This window comes from Microtus oregoni, unplaced genomic scaffold (genome assembly GCF_018167655.1).
Source record: "Microtus oregoni isolate MIOR12 unplaced genomic scaffold, Mior012 000014F_ref0000157, whole genome shotgun sequence".
Classification (NCBI taxonomy): Eukaryota; Metazoa; Chordata; class Mammalia; order Rodentia; family Cricetidae; genus Microtus; species Microtus oregoni.
The window spans coordinates 36,906,639-36,923,946 of NW_024543073.1; the positions used below are offsets into that span (position 1 = coordinate 36,906,639).

Here is a 17,308-nt window from a genome sequence, read left to right on the forward strand (position 1 = left end):
CCTAGAAAATCACAGAGAAAATTTTTGCTTTATTTAATTTCTGTAAAGGAAAACTTGATATCATTATTTTATCAACACAATTTTAATTTCCCTTCCAGTGAAATTAATCAAGTTTTTTTGTTATTGTTGTTTTATTTTTGTTTTTTCAGTTTAATGAAAGCTACAGTGTTGTCAGAATAGTTTGGTCTGTTTGTTTGTCTGCCTTAATCATAAAGAATGAATCACCACTTAACATCAGAGACATTCTTTTCACAAATCTCACTTGGATAATACAAAAATATTTGTACAATGCATAATAGGCAAGTGAAAATACCATGTCTGTACCACAGAACCCCAAAAACCTCATATTATGAACAAACAAACAAACAAAAAATGCTGATTCCAACAAGTGTTAAAAGAAGTTGACTTCCCGTTTGGTATCACACAGAAAGGGAGATGTTTGCAAATGAATGTGAGTGAATGCTTTCAAGCTATTTCATCAAACAAAATTTTAACGTGCCTGTTTGTATTAGTTTTAATGCTACCCATTTGAATAAACTCTTTTTAATTGCAAGACAAATGTCAGAATAAGAACTTAGGGTTGCTGGGGGACAATTGTCTATATTTTGTCAATTATATTTTAAATAAATGCTATTGGTCAGTAGCCAGGCAGGAAGTATAGGCAGGACAACTAAACAGGAAGTAGAGGTGGGTCAATGAGAACAGGGGAATTCTGGGGAGAAGGAAGTTCCTTCTGCAGTCCTAGCGCAGCCATAGGAGAAGCAAGATGTGACTGTCTTGCTGGAAAAGGTACCAAGACATAGACTAACATAGACAAGAATAACAGGTTAATGTAAGTTATAAGAGTTAATAAGAAGCCTGAGGTAATGGGCCAATCAGTTTATAATTAATGTAGACCTCTGTGTGATTTCTTTGGGACTTAATTATTATGGGAACTTGGTAGACAGAAACCCCGACAACATGGGGTGACAGAGGAAATCATTCTATGCACATTTACATTGGAAAAGAATGGGATTGGAGCAATAAGCCATGACTCTCACCTCTTCACCAAAGTACTCCTGAGCATATCATCTACATTCTCTGGCTCTGTAACTCTTTCTATCAGTCTACTGTCACCTTAAATCTGGTGGGATTAAGAGCAGAATTCCTTTCTGATCTCAATGCTAAGGAACTCTGGAACCTTTCTGTAACTTTCATATCATGTATTTTAATTTTAATTTCTTCCTCTGTAAAATGAGGACAACAAGTTTTGAGAATTGCACAATTACCACAGTGCTCAGGATGAGGGCAAAAGCACAGAGCTGTGTTCATGCAAGTGATGCTCAGAAAGTTTGCTAATTCTTGACTGGAAGTCAAAATAGCATCTGCCTACTAAGATTTAGTTGAGCAGTAGCATAAGTTGGAATTTCAGTCAACTCTGCTTACTAAGATTTAGTTGAGCAGTAGCATAAGTAGGAATTTCAGTCAACTGCTCAGGGTAACACAAGTCTTGCATTTCATAGACCTAGAGAGTTAGGGAAAAGGTCATAAAGACATGAATGTGAACAACAGTGCTACCTGAAGCCTTCCTAGTAAATACAAGTGTCCAGGGCCTGGGTCTATCCAAATGACAGAGAGATCTTCCACATGTGATCCACAGAACATGGGATCTGGGCCTTGAGCAGTGTTTTTCCTCTGTTTCCCTAGCTGAAGAGTTCTATCGACACAATCACAGTCAATACCGATGTTCTAAAATCTCAGATGATTTCATGGTATAACTGTACCACTTCAGTGGATGACTCCAAGGAAAGAGTGTCTTCTGGAAATACCAGGTCCGCATGCACAAGACAGACGTAAGCACAAGCTAGACCAAACCTCAGCAAGGTAAGTGGGCTGGGTATGAAATCCCACCCCTAGCTGTGGAGTGTTGGCAACTGTTAGCTGCTGGGAAATGGAGAAACAGGCCAGTTCTTTCTAAAATTGCACCTCCTGGTAAGTCAGCCACTGTCCACTGGGAAGCAGAAACTAGTCTTGAAGGTTTTTCAGAATGCAAAGTTGGGCAGATGGAGCTCGGAAGAGCTGTGAGAGAGAGGGTAAATATGATCCAAACACACTGTAGGATATCCTCAGAAAACTGTTAAAAATTAAAAATATGCTTAAAATATTCTGAGAAGTGTGTATTTCATTAGATTTTTGATATTCATAACTCAAATGGACACTAGTATGAATATATAATTATTTGGTATTACATGGCAACAATAGATTCAACTTCCAGAATAAGAACCATTCCAAATATTTCATTGTGTGAAATGGTAGATTTTTTAATTTCCAACAGAAATGTAAGAAGGTTTCTAGAAAAAAATCTTTCCATTTAATTTTTTAAATTTTTATAATGTGTACAAAGAACATAGGATGGGATTCAGATGATCACATTGCTAATATGATCCAGTGAGATGATGTCAACCTACTGAGGAAAGATAATCTGTTTTGTAATATCTGATTACTGATGTTCAAGTGACTGTATCACTTCAACCATCTCTCAACATCATCAGTTACTTCAAGCATTGGTAACAAGACACACTTTATGCATATTTTCAACTATAAACATCATTCTCTTTCTATACCCTTAACTCATCACTATGCTCTTGAAATACAATGCTCAAAACCAGCACAACATATCTCATGCATTTCCTTTTTTAAAAAATATTCTTTTTTTTTAAATTGATTTTTACTGAGCTCTACATTTTTCTCTGATCCCTTCCCTGTCTCTACCCTCCCCTTTCCACCCTCCCCCAAGGTCCCATTGCTCCCAATTTACTCAGGAGATCATGGCCTTTTCTACATTCTACTTCCCATGTAGATTAGATCTATGTAAGTCTGTCTTAGTGTCCTCATTGTTGTCTAAGTTCTCTGGGATTGTGGTTTGTAGGCTGGCTTTTTTGCTTTATGTTTAAAAACCACCTATGAGTGAGTACATGTGAAAGTTGCCTTTCTGTGTCTTGATTACCTCACTCAAAATAATGTTTCCTAGCTCCATCCATTTTCCTGCAAAATTCAAGCTGTCGTTATTTTTTTCTGCTGTGTTGTACTCCATTGTGTAAATGTACTACATATTCCTTATCCATTCTTCAGTCAAGGGGCATTTAGGTTGTTTCCAGGTTCTGGCTATGACAAACAAGGCTGCTGTGAACATAGTTGAGCACATGTCCTTGTGGCATGATTGAGCATCCTTTGGGTATATAAAAGTGGTATTACGATTTGGAGCACCGGACAGAAATCTCAAGGTCCAAATCAGGAGCAGAAGGAGAGAGAGTACGAGCATGGAACTCAGGACCACGAGGGGTGCACCCACACACTGAGACAATGGGGATGTTCTATCGGGGACTCACCAAGGCCAGCTGGCCTGGGTCTGAAAAAATCTGGGATAAAACCGGACTCTAGCGGACAATGAGGACTACTGAGAACTCAAGAACAATGGCAGTGGGTTTTTGATCCTACTGCACGTACTGGCTTTGTGGGAGCCTAGGCAGTTTGGATTCTCACCTTACTAGACCTGGATGGAGGTGGGTGGTCCTTGGACTTCCCACTGGGCAGGGAACCCTGATAGCTCTATGGGCTGAAAAGGGAGGGGAACTTGATTGGGGGAGGGAGAGGGAAATGGGAGGCGGTGGCAGGGAAGAGACAGAAATCTTTAATAAATAAATAAACGGAAAAAAAGAATAAAAATAAAAAAGTGGTATTACTCGGTCTTGAGGAAGGTTGTTTTCTAATTTTCTGAGAAATTGCCATACTGATAGCCAAAGAGGCTGTACCAGCTTGCATTCCCACCAGCAATGTAGAAGTGTTCCCTTTACCCCACAACCTCTCCAGCATAAGTTGTCATTAGTGTTTTTGATCTTGGCCATTCTTATAGGTGTAAGGTAGAATCCCAGAGTTGTTTTGATTTGCATTTCTCTGATGACTCATGATGTTGAGCATTTCCTTAAGTGTCTTTCAGCCATTTTAGATCCCTCTGTTAAGAGTTCTATGTTTATGATGATATGCAAGATATTCGTCAGTATTGCTCTAGGATAGGGTCATTTCAGATTCCCAATCCTCAGCTGCCCAAGGAACTAACTGGGAACCTCATCTTGGGCACTTGGGAGCCCCTCTAGGGTCAAGTCTCTTGTCCACCCTAAAGTGGCTCCCTTAACTAAGAATTGTGGTTCCGTGCTCCCCTATCCACCTTTCCTTCATCTGGTGATGGATAGAGATAGAGACAGAGACCCACACAGGAGCACTGGACTGAGCTCCCAAGGTCCCAATGAGGAGCAGAAGGAGGGAGAACATGAGCAAAGAAGTCGGGACCACGAGGCGTGCACCCACCCACTGAGACAGTGGAGCTGATCTACTGGGAGCTCACCAAGGCCAGCTGGACTGTGACCGAAAAAGCATGGGATAAAACCAGACTCTCTGAACATGGCGAACAATGAGGGCTGATGAGACGCCAAAGACAATGGCACGGGGTTTTGATCCTACTTAATGTGCTGGCTTTGTGGGAGCTTAGCCAGTTTGGATGTTCACCTTCCTAGATTGGACGGAGTGGGGAGGACCTAGGACTTACCACAGGGCAGGGAACCCTGACTGCTCTGTGGACTGGAGAGGGAGGGGGAGAGGAATGGGGGGAGGAGGAGAAGGGTGGGAGGAGGGGGAGGGAAATGGGAGGCTAGGAGGAGGTGGAAACTTGTTTTTTGTTTATGTTTTTTTTAAAAAAAAATAATAATAAAAAAAGAAAAAAAAGAGTTCTATGTTTAGGTCTGTACTCCACTTTTTTTTAAAAATTGTATTATTTGTTCTTTTGATGACCAATTTCTTGAGTTCTTTGTATATTGTGGAGATCAGACCTCTGTCTGATATGGGGTTAGTGAAGATCTTTTCCCATTCTGTAGGCTGTTGTTTTGTCTTGTTGACCATGTCTTTTGCTTTACAGAAGCTTTTCAGTTTCTGGAGGTCCTGTTTATTGTTTCTCTCAGTGTCTGTGCTGCTGGGGTTATATTTAGGAAATGGTCTCCTTTGCCAATGTTTTCAAGTGTACTTCCCAATTTCTCTTCTATGAGGTTCAGTATGGCTAGCTTTATGTTGAGATCTTTGATCCATTTGGACTTGAGTTTTGTGCATGGTGATAGATATGGGTCTATTTTCATTCTTCTACATGTTAATATCCAGTTATGTCAGCACCATTTGTTAAATAAGCTTTTCCTTCCATTTGATATTTTTTGATTCTTTGTCAAAAATCAGGTATTCGAAGGAGTGTGTATTAATACCTGGGTCTTTTATTCAGTTCCGTTGGTCTTCCTGTGTGTTCTTATGTCAATACCAAGCTGTTTTCAGTACTGTAACTCTGTAGTAGAGTTTGAAGTAAGGAATTGTGATGCCTTCAGAAGTTCTTTTATTATACAGGATTGTTTTGGTTATCCTGGGATTTTTGCTTTTCCATATGACGTTGAGTATTGTTCTTTCAACGTCTGTGAAAAATTTTGTGAAGATTTTGATGGTCATTGCATTGAATCTGTAGATTGCTTTTGGTAAGATTGTCATTTCTACTATGTTAATTCTGCCTACCCAAGAGCATGGGAGATCTTTCCACTTTCTGGTGTCTTCTTCAATTCCTTTCTTCAAAGATTTAAAGTTCTTGTCTTTCAAGTCTTCCACTTGTTTGGTTAGAGTTACTCGGAGATATTTTATGCTATTTGTGGCTATTGTGAAGGGTGTTGATTCTCTGATTTCTTCTCCAGCCCTTTAATCATCTGTGTACAGGAGGGCTACTGATTTTTTTTTTGAGTTAATCTTGTATCCTGCTACATTACTGAAAGTGTTTATGAGTCATAGAAGTTCCTTGGTAGAATTTTTGGGATCGCTTATGTAAACTATCATATCATCTACAAACTGAGAGTTTTACTTCTTCTTTTCCAATTTGTATCCCCTTGATCTTCTTTTGGTGTCATATTGTTCTAGATAGGACCTCAAGAACTACATTGAATAGATATGGAGAGAGTGGACAACCTTGTTTTGTTCCTGATTTCAATGGGATCACTGGGAGTTTCTCTCCATTTAGTTTGATGTTGGCTGTTTGCTTGCTGTATATCGCCTTTATTATGTTTAAGTATGTTCCCTTATATCCCTACTCTCTCCAAGACCTTTATCATGACAGGATGTTGTATTTTGTTGGAAGCTTTTTCGGCATTTAATGAGATGATCACATGGTGTTTATTTTTGAGTTTGTTTATATAGTGGATTATGTTGACAGATTTTCGTATGTTGAAGCATCCCTGTATCTCTGGGATGAAGTCAACTTGATCATGGGTGGATGGTGGTCTTGATGTGTTTTTGGATTCAATTTGCCAGTTTTTTATTTAGTATTTTTACATCAATTACAGCTCTCAATTTATTTCCTGTTGTCTAGTTCTCTTAGGTGAGTTTGTTTTGAAAAGGTTCCATGAGGTATTGAGAAGAAGGTATATTCTTTTCTGTTTGGATGGAATATTCTATAGATGTCTGTTAAGTCCATTTGAGTCATAACATCTGTTCCCTTATTTCTCTGTTCACTTTTTGGCTGACATGAGTGAGATTGATCTGTAATTCTCTTTCTTAGTACTGTATTTATGTGGTTTGTGTATCAGGGTAATTGTAACCTCATAAAAAGAGTTTGGAAATGTTCCTTCTGTTTCTATTGTGTGGAGTAATTGAGGAGTATTGGTATTAGTTTTTTGAAAGTCTTGTAGAATTTTGAGCTGAAACTATCTGGTCCTGGGATGTTTTTTGGTTGGGGGACTTTTGATGACTGTTTCTATTTCTTCAGCAATTATAGGTCTGTTTAATTTGCTTATCTGGTCTTGATTTAATTTTGTTAGGTGACATTTGTTCAGAAAGTTGTCCATTCCCTTTAAGTTTTCCAATTTTGTGGAGTACAGGTTTTTGTAATATGACCTGATGATTCTCTGTATTTCTTCCATGTCTGTTGTTATGTCCCCCTTTTCATTTCTGATTTTGTTAATTTGGATATTCTCTCTCTGTCTTTTGGTTAGTTTGGATAAAGGTTTGTTTATTTTGTTGATTTTCTTGAAGAACCAACAATTTGTCTCATTGATTCTTTGTATTGTTTTCTTTGTTTCTATTTTGTTGATTTCAGCTCTCAATTTATTTCCTGTTGTCTAGTTCTCTTAGGTGAGTTTGTTTTGAAAAGGTTCCATGAGGTATTGAGAAGAAGGTATATTCTTTTCTGTTTGGATGGAATATTCTATAGATGTCTGTTAAGTCCATTTGAGTCATAACATCTGTTCTCTTATTTCTCTGTTCACTTTTTGGCTGACTGACCTGTCCAGTCATGAGAGGGGAGTGTTGAATTCTCCCACTATTAGAGTGTGGGGTTTAATGTATTATTTAAGCTTTAGAAGTGTTTCTTTTATATATGAAGATGCCCTTGCATTTGGGGCATAGATGTTCACTATTGAGATTTCCTCTAGATTGATTTTCCTGTGACTTATATGAAATGTCCTTCTTTGTCTTTTTAAATTGATTTTAGCTTGATGTCCATTTTGTTAGATATGAGGATAGCTATATCCGCATTTTTCTTAGGTACATTTGATTGGATCATTTTTTCGGCAACCCTTTTGTCTGAGATGATGTCTGTCTTTGAGGCTGAGATGTTTTTCTTGTAAGCAGAAGAAGGATGGATTTTGTTTTTGTGTCCAATCTGTTAGCCTCTGCTTTCTTATAGGTGAGTTGAGTCCATTTATATTAAGGGATATTAATGATCAGTGATTGCTATCTCCTGTTAATTTAGTTTTCATTGTTGGTGATATTAATTTGTGTGTTTTTGACTTCTTTGGGATTTGCGGCTATGAGACCATCAATTGTCTGTGTTTTTGTTGGTGTAGCCAACTTCCTTGGGTTGGAGTTTTCCTTCCAGTATTTTGTGTAGGGCTAGGTTTATGGCTAGGTATTGGTAATATCTAGTTTTTTCATGGAATATCTAGTTTTATCCTTCTATGGTGATTGAAAGTTTTACTGGGTATAGTAGTCTGGGCTGGCATCCATGGTCTCTTAATGTCTGCATAATGCTTGAGCACAACCTTCTGGCTTTCATTGTCTCCAATGAGAAGTCAGGTGTAATTCTGATAGGTTTACCTTTATATTTTACCTGGCCTTTTTCCTTTGCAGCTCTTAATATTCTTTCTTTACTCTGTATGTTTAGTGTTTTGATTATTATGTGGTGAAAGAACTTTTTTTTTGATCCAGTCTATTTGTTGTTCTGTAAGCTTCTTGTATCTTCATAGGCATATCTTTCTTTAGGTTGGGAAAGTTTTCTTCTATGATTTTGTTAAATAAATTTTCTGTGCCTTTGAGTTAAGCTTCTCCATCTTCTATACCTATTAGTCTTAGATTTGGCCTTTTCATAGTGTCCCATAATTCCTGAATATTTTGGGCTAAGCTTTTGTTATAGTTTTCTTTAACTGATGAGTCTATTTCCTCTATTGTATTTTCAGTGCTTGAGATTCTTTCTTCCATCTCTTGTATTCTGTTGTTCATGCTTGTTTTTGTGGTTCCTGATCATTTTCTCATGATATCTGTTTCTATAATTCCCTTGCCTTGTGATTTCTTTATTGCCTTTATTTCAGTTTTCAAGTTTTGAATAGTTTCTTTCATATGTTTGTTTTTTCCTGTTTTTTTTTTTTAAAGGGACTTGCTGATATCTTCCGAATTTTTGTTTGTCTTTTCCTCCATTTCTTTAAGGGAATTTCTCATTTTCTCTTTAAGAGTTTCAAACATTCTCTTGAAGTTATTTTTTAGGTTATTTTCTTCTGCTGCTTCTATATTTGGTTGTTCAAGTCTTGCTGTTGCTGGGTCTTTAGCTTTTACTGGTGTTTTGTTGCTCTTTGTGTTGTTACATGTGTTCTTACCTTTTCTACTCATCTTTTCCTCTATTAGGTGTGGTTGATGCTGTCTGAGATTCTTTTGATTACTCTTCTAGGTGTCAGTGAATCCAAATCTCAGATGGTTGTTCCTTGTGGTATAGTCAGTACCACAGTTCTAGTTACCCCGTTGGTTACTCCATGTTCCTAGAGAAATCTCAGCACTCTTGTGCTTTGCTCTACTTCCTTGGAGTTTGCTGCCTTGGGCCTACTTTGGCCTAGGTTACTGCCTTTGACTTGTTTCTGTAAATCCTGGTCTGGATCCCCTTCTGCTGAAGTCTGTAGCTTAGAGTTGGTCCTACAAAGGTCTTTGGTTCTGGTATACTGCTTCAGAGTTCCCAGGCTCAGGTGTTCCCAGAACCACAGAGGACCTGGCTCAGGCCTACTCCCTCTCTGGTCCCAGACTCACACCAGGCCCTGCAGAAATCTCTGGTTCATTCCTACTTCCTGGAAGGTACCAGATTCACACCCATACTGGCAGAGGTCCTGGCTCAGGCCTAGTTCTGGGAAGTCGTAGACTCACCTAGACCCACAGGGGTCCTCACTTAGGTCTACCCCCTTGAAGGTCCCAGATTCACATCTGGATCATCAGCAGTCTCTAGCTCTGGCTCACTTGCTCAGCAGTTACTTCCCTGTACCTGTTGTGGTGGAGTTTGTTTCTCGACCAAGTCAGTGGTTGAGGCCTGGTCCACCAGTGTCCCAGGACTCTCTCATGCATTTCTAAGGTACTCAAAGTGCACCATGTATACAGTTACCAGAGTATGAATCGGGGGAAGACAGAAAAAAGAGAAATCAATCAAGGAAGGAATTATATTTGCTTTAGAGATGCTTACAATGGAAAACTCATCTTCTTTCTTACTGTTTGTGAGTTAGGGAACTACTCCTTGTGGAAGTGAGAAAGCATCTTTGAAAGGAAGACAAGGATAAGACCTTGGATGAACTCCAAATGAAAAACATTAATTTTTTTCAACATTCAAATAATATAAAGTCTCAAAAGTATTGAACATAGGTTAACAATAAAAACAGCTTTAAAATTTTACCAAGTGTTCAGAAGTAGGACAAAGTGCTTACTGGACTCGAGTTGTTAAGAACTACTAAGAAAATGCAGCCATTCACTAGAGTATTACTGGAGATTCTAGTTCTTGCTAGTCGGTGAAGGTCATCTAGTAAAAAGAGCCCAGAGTGGAAGCATCCTTTTCAGTTCATCCTCTCTGCATTAGAGCTCCCTTCGTCCTCCCTGGGTCTACTTCTTATGAAGCCTGAGATTATACAAAACACCAGACTTTCATGTTCCAGTAAGGCAGTAGGAGCAAGAAGGCTTCTGAGAAAAGCAAAGCTAAGCTAGATCTGGCTACACTTTTTCATGGGTTTGGAAGAGGGCAAAAACAATGCAGCAATGAGACGAAAGAAGAAATTAAGAAATAAAACTACATTCACAACGTACACACACACCACAAATATAAACCATAAGGTGTTGGATATGGCCTAATCTTACTCTAGAACTGCATTTTCCTGCATGAAACACAGAACAAGGACCAAAGAATTCTAGAATGTTTCAGTATTGCATTAGGCTAAAAGGAATTTATGTAGCATTTACTTTTATTCAATCCCATTACTTTGGAATACTTTCCCTATTCTCTTTCATCCTGTGGCTTTTTCTCTTCATTCTCGGATTCTAGTCCCAGTAGCTACTCTTTAACTTGGGCCTTTGGCATTTCACCTTCATAGAATCCATGCCTCCATTTTACATATGAAACAACTAATCCTACATTAGCTATCCATTCTCATGAGAGACTCAAAATCCTTCAAGTATTTGATTTTATTTTTAAAACGTAAGTTAGATGTTTCAATTTGTAACTACAATGCCACAGTTAAAATCTTAATAAATGCCAGTCTTATGACCTCTGCTGGTAGAGAGGTAGACATCCTGGCATGGTGGATCATGCCTATAATTCTAGCACTTGGAAGGTTAAGGCCGGAGGGTCAGGAGCTAAAGGTCATTCTCAAGATACCTAGCAAGGTTGAACATACTTCAAAAGTAACAAACAAAAAATCGAGAATTCTGTGCATTACCATGTATGTTAGAGTATGCTAGAAGCTCTCTTCTAACTAGCCTGGTATTGTCAGCTGTGATTACCACGTTCCTTCAGGAACTGCTGGACTGAGATGAAATGGAGACAACACAGATGTTCACATCAGATTCCAAGGTGCCTGAGATTCCCAATCTCTAGTCTATGGCCTTGGACAGGTATTGAATTTCTTTATGTTTTTTCATCTGAAAAGTAGAAGTTTACTTTGCAGATTTGAAATGGAGATAGTCTAAGGCTTGGTACCTGAAGGTGTTCAGCAAGCAGAACATATTGGCTCTTATTACACATCAATTTCTTGTCCTTCTTGCAGCTTTCCATCTTTCCTATACCAGCCATAGTTAATTATGGCTTCAAGAGTAAGAGCTATGAAGAAGCCATGGAAGTGACATTATGGTAAGATTTCTAGTGCTTTTACATTTAAATTAATTCGTGGGGATTATGTGCAGTTTTGTTCCGTCTCCTTGTCTCCATGACTTCTGCGATACCTTTTCACACTAAGATGTGGATGTAATATATTGTTTCTTATGGTTCAGAACAGAATATTAAAATAAAGGCCTAAAAATCACCATGATGTCATCACCTTCATCACCTCAACTAAAAGTCAGATAGCATGAAGAAGCAAAACTACTCGCTGAAGAGAAGCTAACTTAAGACGCCCTGGTGTGTGCAGCTGAGCACTGAAGAAATGCCCAGCTGGACCTGTGTTGACCTTAAGATGCTGCCTTGATGTCTTGTTGCTTCAAGTTTGGAATTACGGCTCCATATATGAACATCAATAGCAAAGTGATTTGTAAATTATCCCTCTCCAAGAAGACAAGATATTGTGGTAGAATACGACATTCAACAGAAGCCCAGTGAAGGGGCTTTAGTTCCACTTCTGACAATTGGTATTATAGGATCTTGAGCAAGTCAGTTACTGTTTCTCAGTTTGTATTGACCCATTTCATAAGACAGCTATGGGGAACAAATGAGGTAATATATGTGCAGTGGATGGTGGGCCTTGATTAGAGTCAACCTGTCATGATTCAAAGATAAGCTTATGGGTGTGTCTGTGAGGGAATTCCAGAGGTTTCTATGAGGTGAGGAGACTGGCCTTGAATGTGGGGGACACCCTCCCATGGGCTGGGACCTTGCACTGAATCAATAAGAAAAAGCACACGGAGCCCCAGCACTGATTTCTCTCTGCATCCAGACAGCAGACACAGTGCAACCACCCACTGCCAGGCATTCCTCGTCACAAATGACAATGCTGTCCCTTTAAACTGTGAGCTAAAACAAATTCATCTACATAGAGTTATTCTTTGTCTGGTATTTTGTCACAGCAAGAAAATCACTCAGTGCAGTGTGTAAAGGAGACTTAAGCCCTATATGAAAGCAGGTGCCACCCCCCAAACCTGCTTAGTGCTTCTCTGAAATCCTTTCTGAGAACCAGAAGAAATAACGAAAACTTGCCCGCACCAATGTGGACAGGTACAAGTCAATGCATTAAGGACTTGAATTGTTAAAAAGAAAATTTATCTCTATTCTCTCTCTCTCTCTCTCTCTCTCTCTCTCTCTCTCTCTCTCTCTCCTGTGTATGTGTGTGCATTTATAGAAACAAATACTCATGATAAAATACATGGACCACATAAACAAATCCCACAAGTGGTGGCGATAAATGCTGAGAGGTGATTGGGGCTTGACTGAGGAAGACGGGTGGTGTTTCTGGGGATGGTGTGTGCACTGTGTGAGAGGTGTTTATTGAGGGAATCTATATTAAACAGAGATATTACAGTTAAAATTTTTACTAGTATTTTCAACAAGAAAAATCCTGAGCTTTATAGACAGTTGAATTTTTTATAGTAAGTCATTGCCCATCTTGTGAATTGTAGAGTAAAAACAAATAGGTTCTAAATATTTTTATTGTAGTGTGTGTGCACGCGCATGCGCACGCATGTGCACGTATGCATGAGCGTGACTGTGTGAAAGACGGAGGATAGTTTGGGTGAAATGGTCTCTCCTACCATGAGGATTCTGGGAATGGGAAGTGGAGCATCAGGCTTGGTAGCAAGTTCCTTTACCTGATAAGCAATCTTTCTAGCCTTAATACTTTTTAACAACTTCATACCTCTCTTATAAGAGATACCTTGGTTTTAAGGATATCAAATTATATCTATAACCCATTTTAATTGTAAATTCAAGTATCATTTATCTGAGTCCTGGCTTCCAGTGTACAGTATTAGCATGACTATCACAAAGTACTTTCACCAGTATCCATGTGAGTCAGATTTTAGAAGCATTCTAAACCTTAACCATAAATATTCAGAATGGATTTTTAATTTACTGAAAGAGAAACAATATAATTTGTACTAACAGGTATGCTGTTTGCTGTCATGTGGATTGAGCCTGAGGAGAGGTGAGTGGACGGCTGCAAAGGCTGCACATCAGAAAGATTGTTTTACATGAGCGGAAACCGAGGCGACAAAAGGCGCTCTGACCCCCAAACCGGCAATCTGAGCCCAAACAGGCACTCTGGACCCCCCAAACCGGCAATCTGACCCCAAACCGGCACTCTGGACCCCCAAACCGGCACTCTGATCCCCAAACCGGCACTCTGGACCCCCAAACCGGCACTCTGATCCCCAAACAGGCACTCTGACCCCCAAACCGGCACTCTGACCCCAAACCGGCACTCTGACCCCCAAACCGGCACCCTGACCCCAAACCGGCACTCTGACCCCCAAACCGGCACTCTGGACCCCCCCAAACCGGCACTCTGGACCCCCCACCGGCACTCTGACCCCTAAACCGGCACTCTGACCCCAAACCGGCACTCTGACCCCCAAACCGGCACTCTGACCCCAAAACCGGCACTCTTGCCACAATGTCCACGAACTGAGGGACAAAGCTCTGTGGCAAGGCTGGGGTTTTGAAAACGTCAATCATTCAGTGTGGAGACTCCCTGTGAGCCGTTCCTTCTCCCTGCTTTCCTCCGTGATAACTGTTTTTCACAGCAGCATGGAGAAAGAGAGCGACAGTTCTTAGGTGACACGGCAAAGGTTTGGTAAGGCAAGCAGGTCAAAAACTAACGGTGGAAATAAGGTTTCTGAGGTGTGTTTTCACTCTCTCCGTTCTTCCCTCTCTCCTACGGCTCGGAATAATCAAAAGCTGGCTATTCACAACACTTCTATTAAATGGGTTTTGTCTGTTCAAAATGTTTAGAGGGGGTTAGCAGGGTGGCTGCAGTGGCAAAGACGGGGAACTGAATGAGCCAATTACATTTTTACAGACAAAAAGACCCACTTTTCCACATAAAGATTAAAAAAACAAGAAATTCTGTTCCACTGCAACCCAGCTAAAGACTGATAAAGTGCCACCCTTATATTAAAAAAGGCATATTATATCAAGTCAAGTGAATGATTCAGAGTATTGAGATTTCATAGCTACACCGTTTCTACAGAGGACCTGATGTGCCTGGCTTTTTTTTTTGGTTTTTATTTCTTTGAGCTTGAGAGTTTGAGTCCCAGACAGGACCAGGCCTTTCACACCAGGCTCTCAACTGATTCCTGCATTGAAGTGCAGTGGGAGATTGTATGCAGTCGGTAATCACTCCACGCCACACACGACTACCCCGGGGGAGCCCACTTCAAAAAAATAATTTAAGTTGGAATATTGAATATCCTATTCTTTTGCAAACTACAGTATATTTTCAAAAGGAATCTCACCCAAAATGATTAACACTTCCGACTGTTCGGGAAGAAAGCTTGCCCTTTCAGTCCAACAGCTGCGGACCATTAGCTCCCCACTCATGAGATATGTCTGATGAGTATTTTTCTTTCTAATTAAGAGAAGAGATTCTCTATTTGACTATCTCTTCAGAAAAAGTGAGGAAAATAATTTTGCCTATATGGAAAGTACATCTTCTACAAAACAATTAATAATTTCAGGTTCCTTTTAGAAAATCTTTTCTCTCCCTAATTTCAGTTCATTTCCCCCTACACTTACCACACATTTCCAGTCTAGTCTTTACAGCATTAACCCAGTCTTCATCTTATCATGTTTTCCTGTTTGCCACAGCACCCAAAACTGTCCATTTCAGGTAAGCAGAAGGCAGAAACACGAAAATTGCAAAATGCTTATATGCTTACAGGAATTTTTTGCTTTTAGTAGAGAATTTTTGGCATGAGACTATTCCCTAATGTGAAAGATGAATGATAGACTGTCCTTTTTGATGCAATGATTAGATACAAACTTCAATTTTCTTAGCCATGTTTTTAAATTGACTTTTAAAAGTGATCATGATGATGAACTATTAAGAGGAAACATTTATCTCTACTAGCAGAGCTGGACGTAAACATGGAAGCTACAGAACGGATGCAAAGCGGGTCCTAAAACACTTTGTTTTCTCCTTGAAATGATTTCCAACAGATGTGCAAGGTGGTAAAGCTCTTGGTTTAGACACTTGCTCGAAGGGTGTAGCAGCAGGCTGGAGAGTGACACTGTTGGTCTGTCGGTTGCCCCCTCATCTCTTGCAACACGAAAAGAGGAGAGGAAGGAAGGAGAGCTGACTTTCAAAACTTAAGTCTCTGCATAGTGCTTTCTTTAGCTACAGTGTCTTTAGAAACACGTAGGGTAATTTTATTTGCCAACAGGTAGTCTAGGAAAGGGAATTAGTAAACCAGTGTTTAGTGGGTGGGGCAGTCTTATGGATCACTGTGAAATGGTGGGGAATTCCACCCATTAGAGAATTTTCTGCACAAAATGATGATAATTCCTTATAAAGAAACATTGACAATTATTGTGTGGGCAAAGTGTAGTTTATAATTAGCTTAGAAAATATATACGTGTGTGTGTGTGTGTGTGTGTGTGTGTGTGTGTGTACATCTCATCCTGGAACTCATAGTTAATGATAGCATCAAGACTGAGAGCTGTGTGAAGATGCCATAAGAAGAGATACTATAATCATATTTCAGTGTTTTTTACTTTTAATTCATGGAGACCACTTGTAGTAATGTCTTCATACTGGTTCAGTTTTTAGGTGATGGCATGACTTAAGATTTCAGATTAAAGGATTGAGATTAAGTCAGTAGTGCAGAAAAGGTGAGCCGGCTTGTCACCCTCTGCATAAAATGTTTTCTCTGCCTACAGTGTTTAGTTATGAAAATGCTCAGGGAAGAACCACAAGGTTCATTTACTCTCTTTTGTTAAGTCCAGCCCCTCACGTCACCAGAGTCTTTTATGACTCTTGCTGAAGTGGCCAGACTGAGATGCACTTGTCTCAGGTCCTTCTTTTCTGTTGGTTCCACGGAAGCTTCCTGCACCTCCTCCATTTGTCAAGGGAGACAGCTGAGGCAAAGTGTCTAATCACTGCTGTAGCCTGGTGTGCCAAGTCCTCCTGTATATGTGCTGCTCTTATTGGTTAATGAAGAAAGAAGCTGCTTTGGCTTGTGATAGGGCAGAGTAGAGCTAGGCGGGAAAACTAAACTGAATGCTAGGAGAAAGAAGGTGGAGTCAATGAGAAGCCATGTAGCCATCAGAGCAGACAGACACGGGATCTTTACCTGGTAAGCTACAGCAAAGTTGGCAGTACACAGATTAGTAGAAATGGGTTAATTTAAAATGTAAGAGCTAGCCAATAAAAAACTAGAGCTAATAGGCCAAACAGTGATTTAATTAATACAGTATCTGACACATACAAACTATTTGACATAGCACCTGATAAACCATAGACACAGCACCTGACACATACAAACCACAGACATAGCACCTGACACATATAAACCACAGACACAGCACCTGACACATAGACACAGCACCTGACACATAGACACAGCACCTGACACATAGACACAGCACCTGACACATAGACACAGCACCTGACACATACAAACCATAGACACAGCACCTGATACATAGACACAGCACCTGACACATAGACACAGCACCTGATACATAGACACAGCACCTGACACATAGACACAGCACCTGACACACACAAACCATAGACACAGCACCTGACACACACAAACCATAGACACAGCACCTGACACACACAAACCATAGACACAGCACCTGATACATAGACACAGAACCTGACACATAGACACAGCACCTGACACACACAAACCATAGACACAGCACCTGACACACACAAACCATAGACACAGCACCTGACACACACAAACCATAGACACAGCACCTGACACACACAAACCATAGACACAGCACCTGACACATAGACACAGCATCTGACACATAGACACAGCACCTGACACATAGACACAGCACCTGACACATACAAACCATAGA

General features: G+C 39.9%; 1 protein-coding gene across 3 annotated transcripts in view; it reads right to left on the reverse strand.

Moving 5' to 3' along the window:
* The window catches only part of Mctp1 (multiple C2 and transmembrane domain containing 1), a 573,552-nt gene that overhangs the window by 88,838 nt on the left and 467,406 nt on the right, over window positions 1–17,308 (reverse strand). The window lies entirely within an intron of this gene.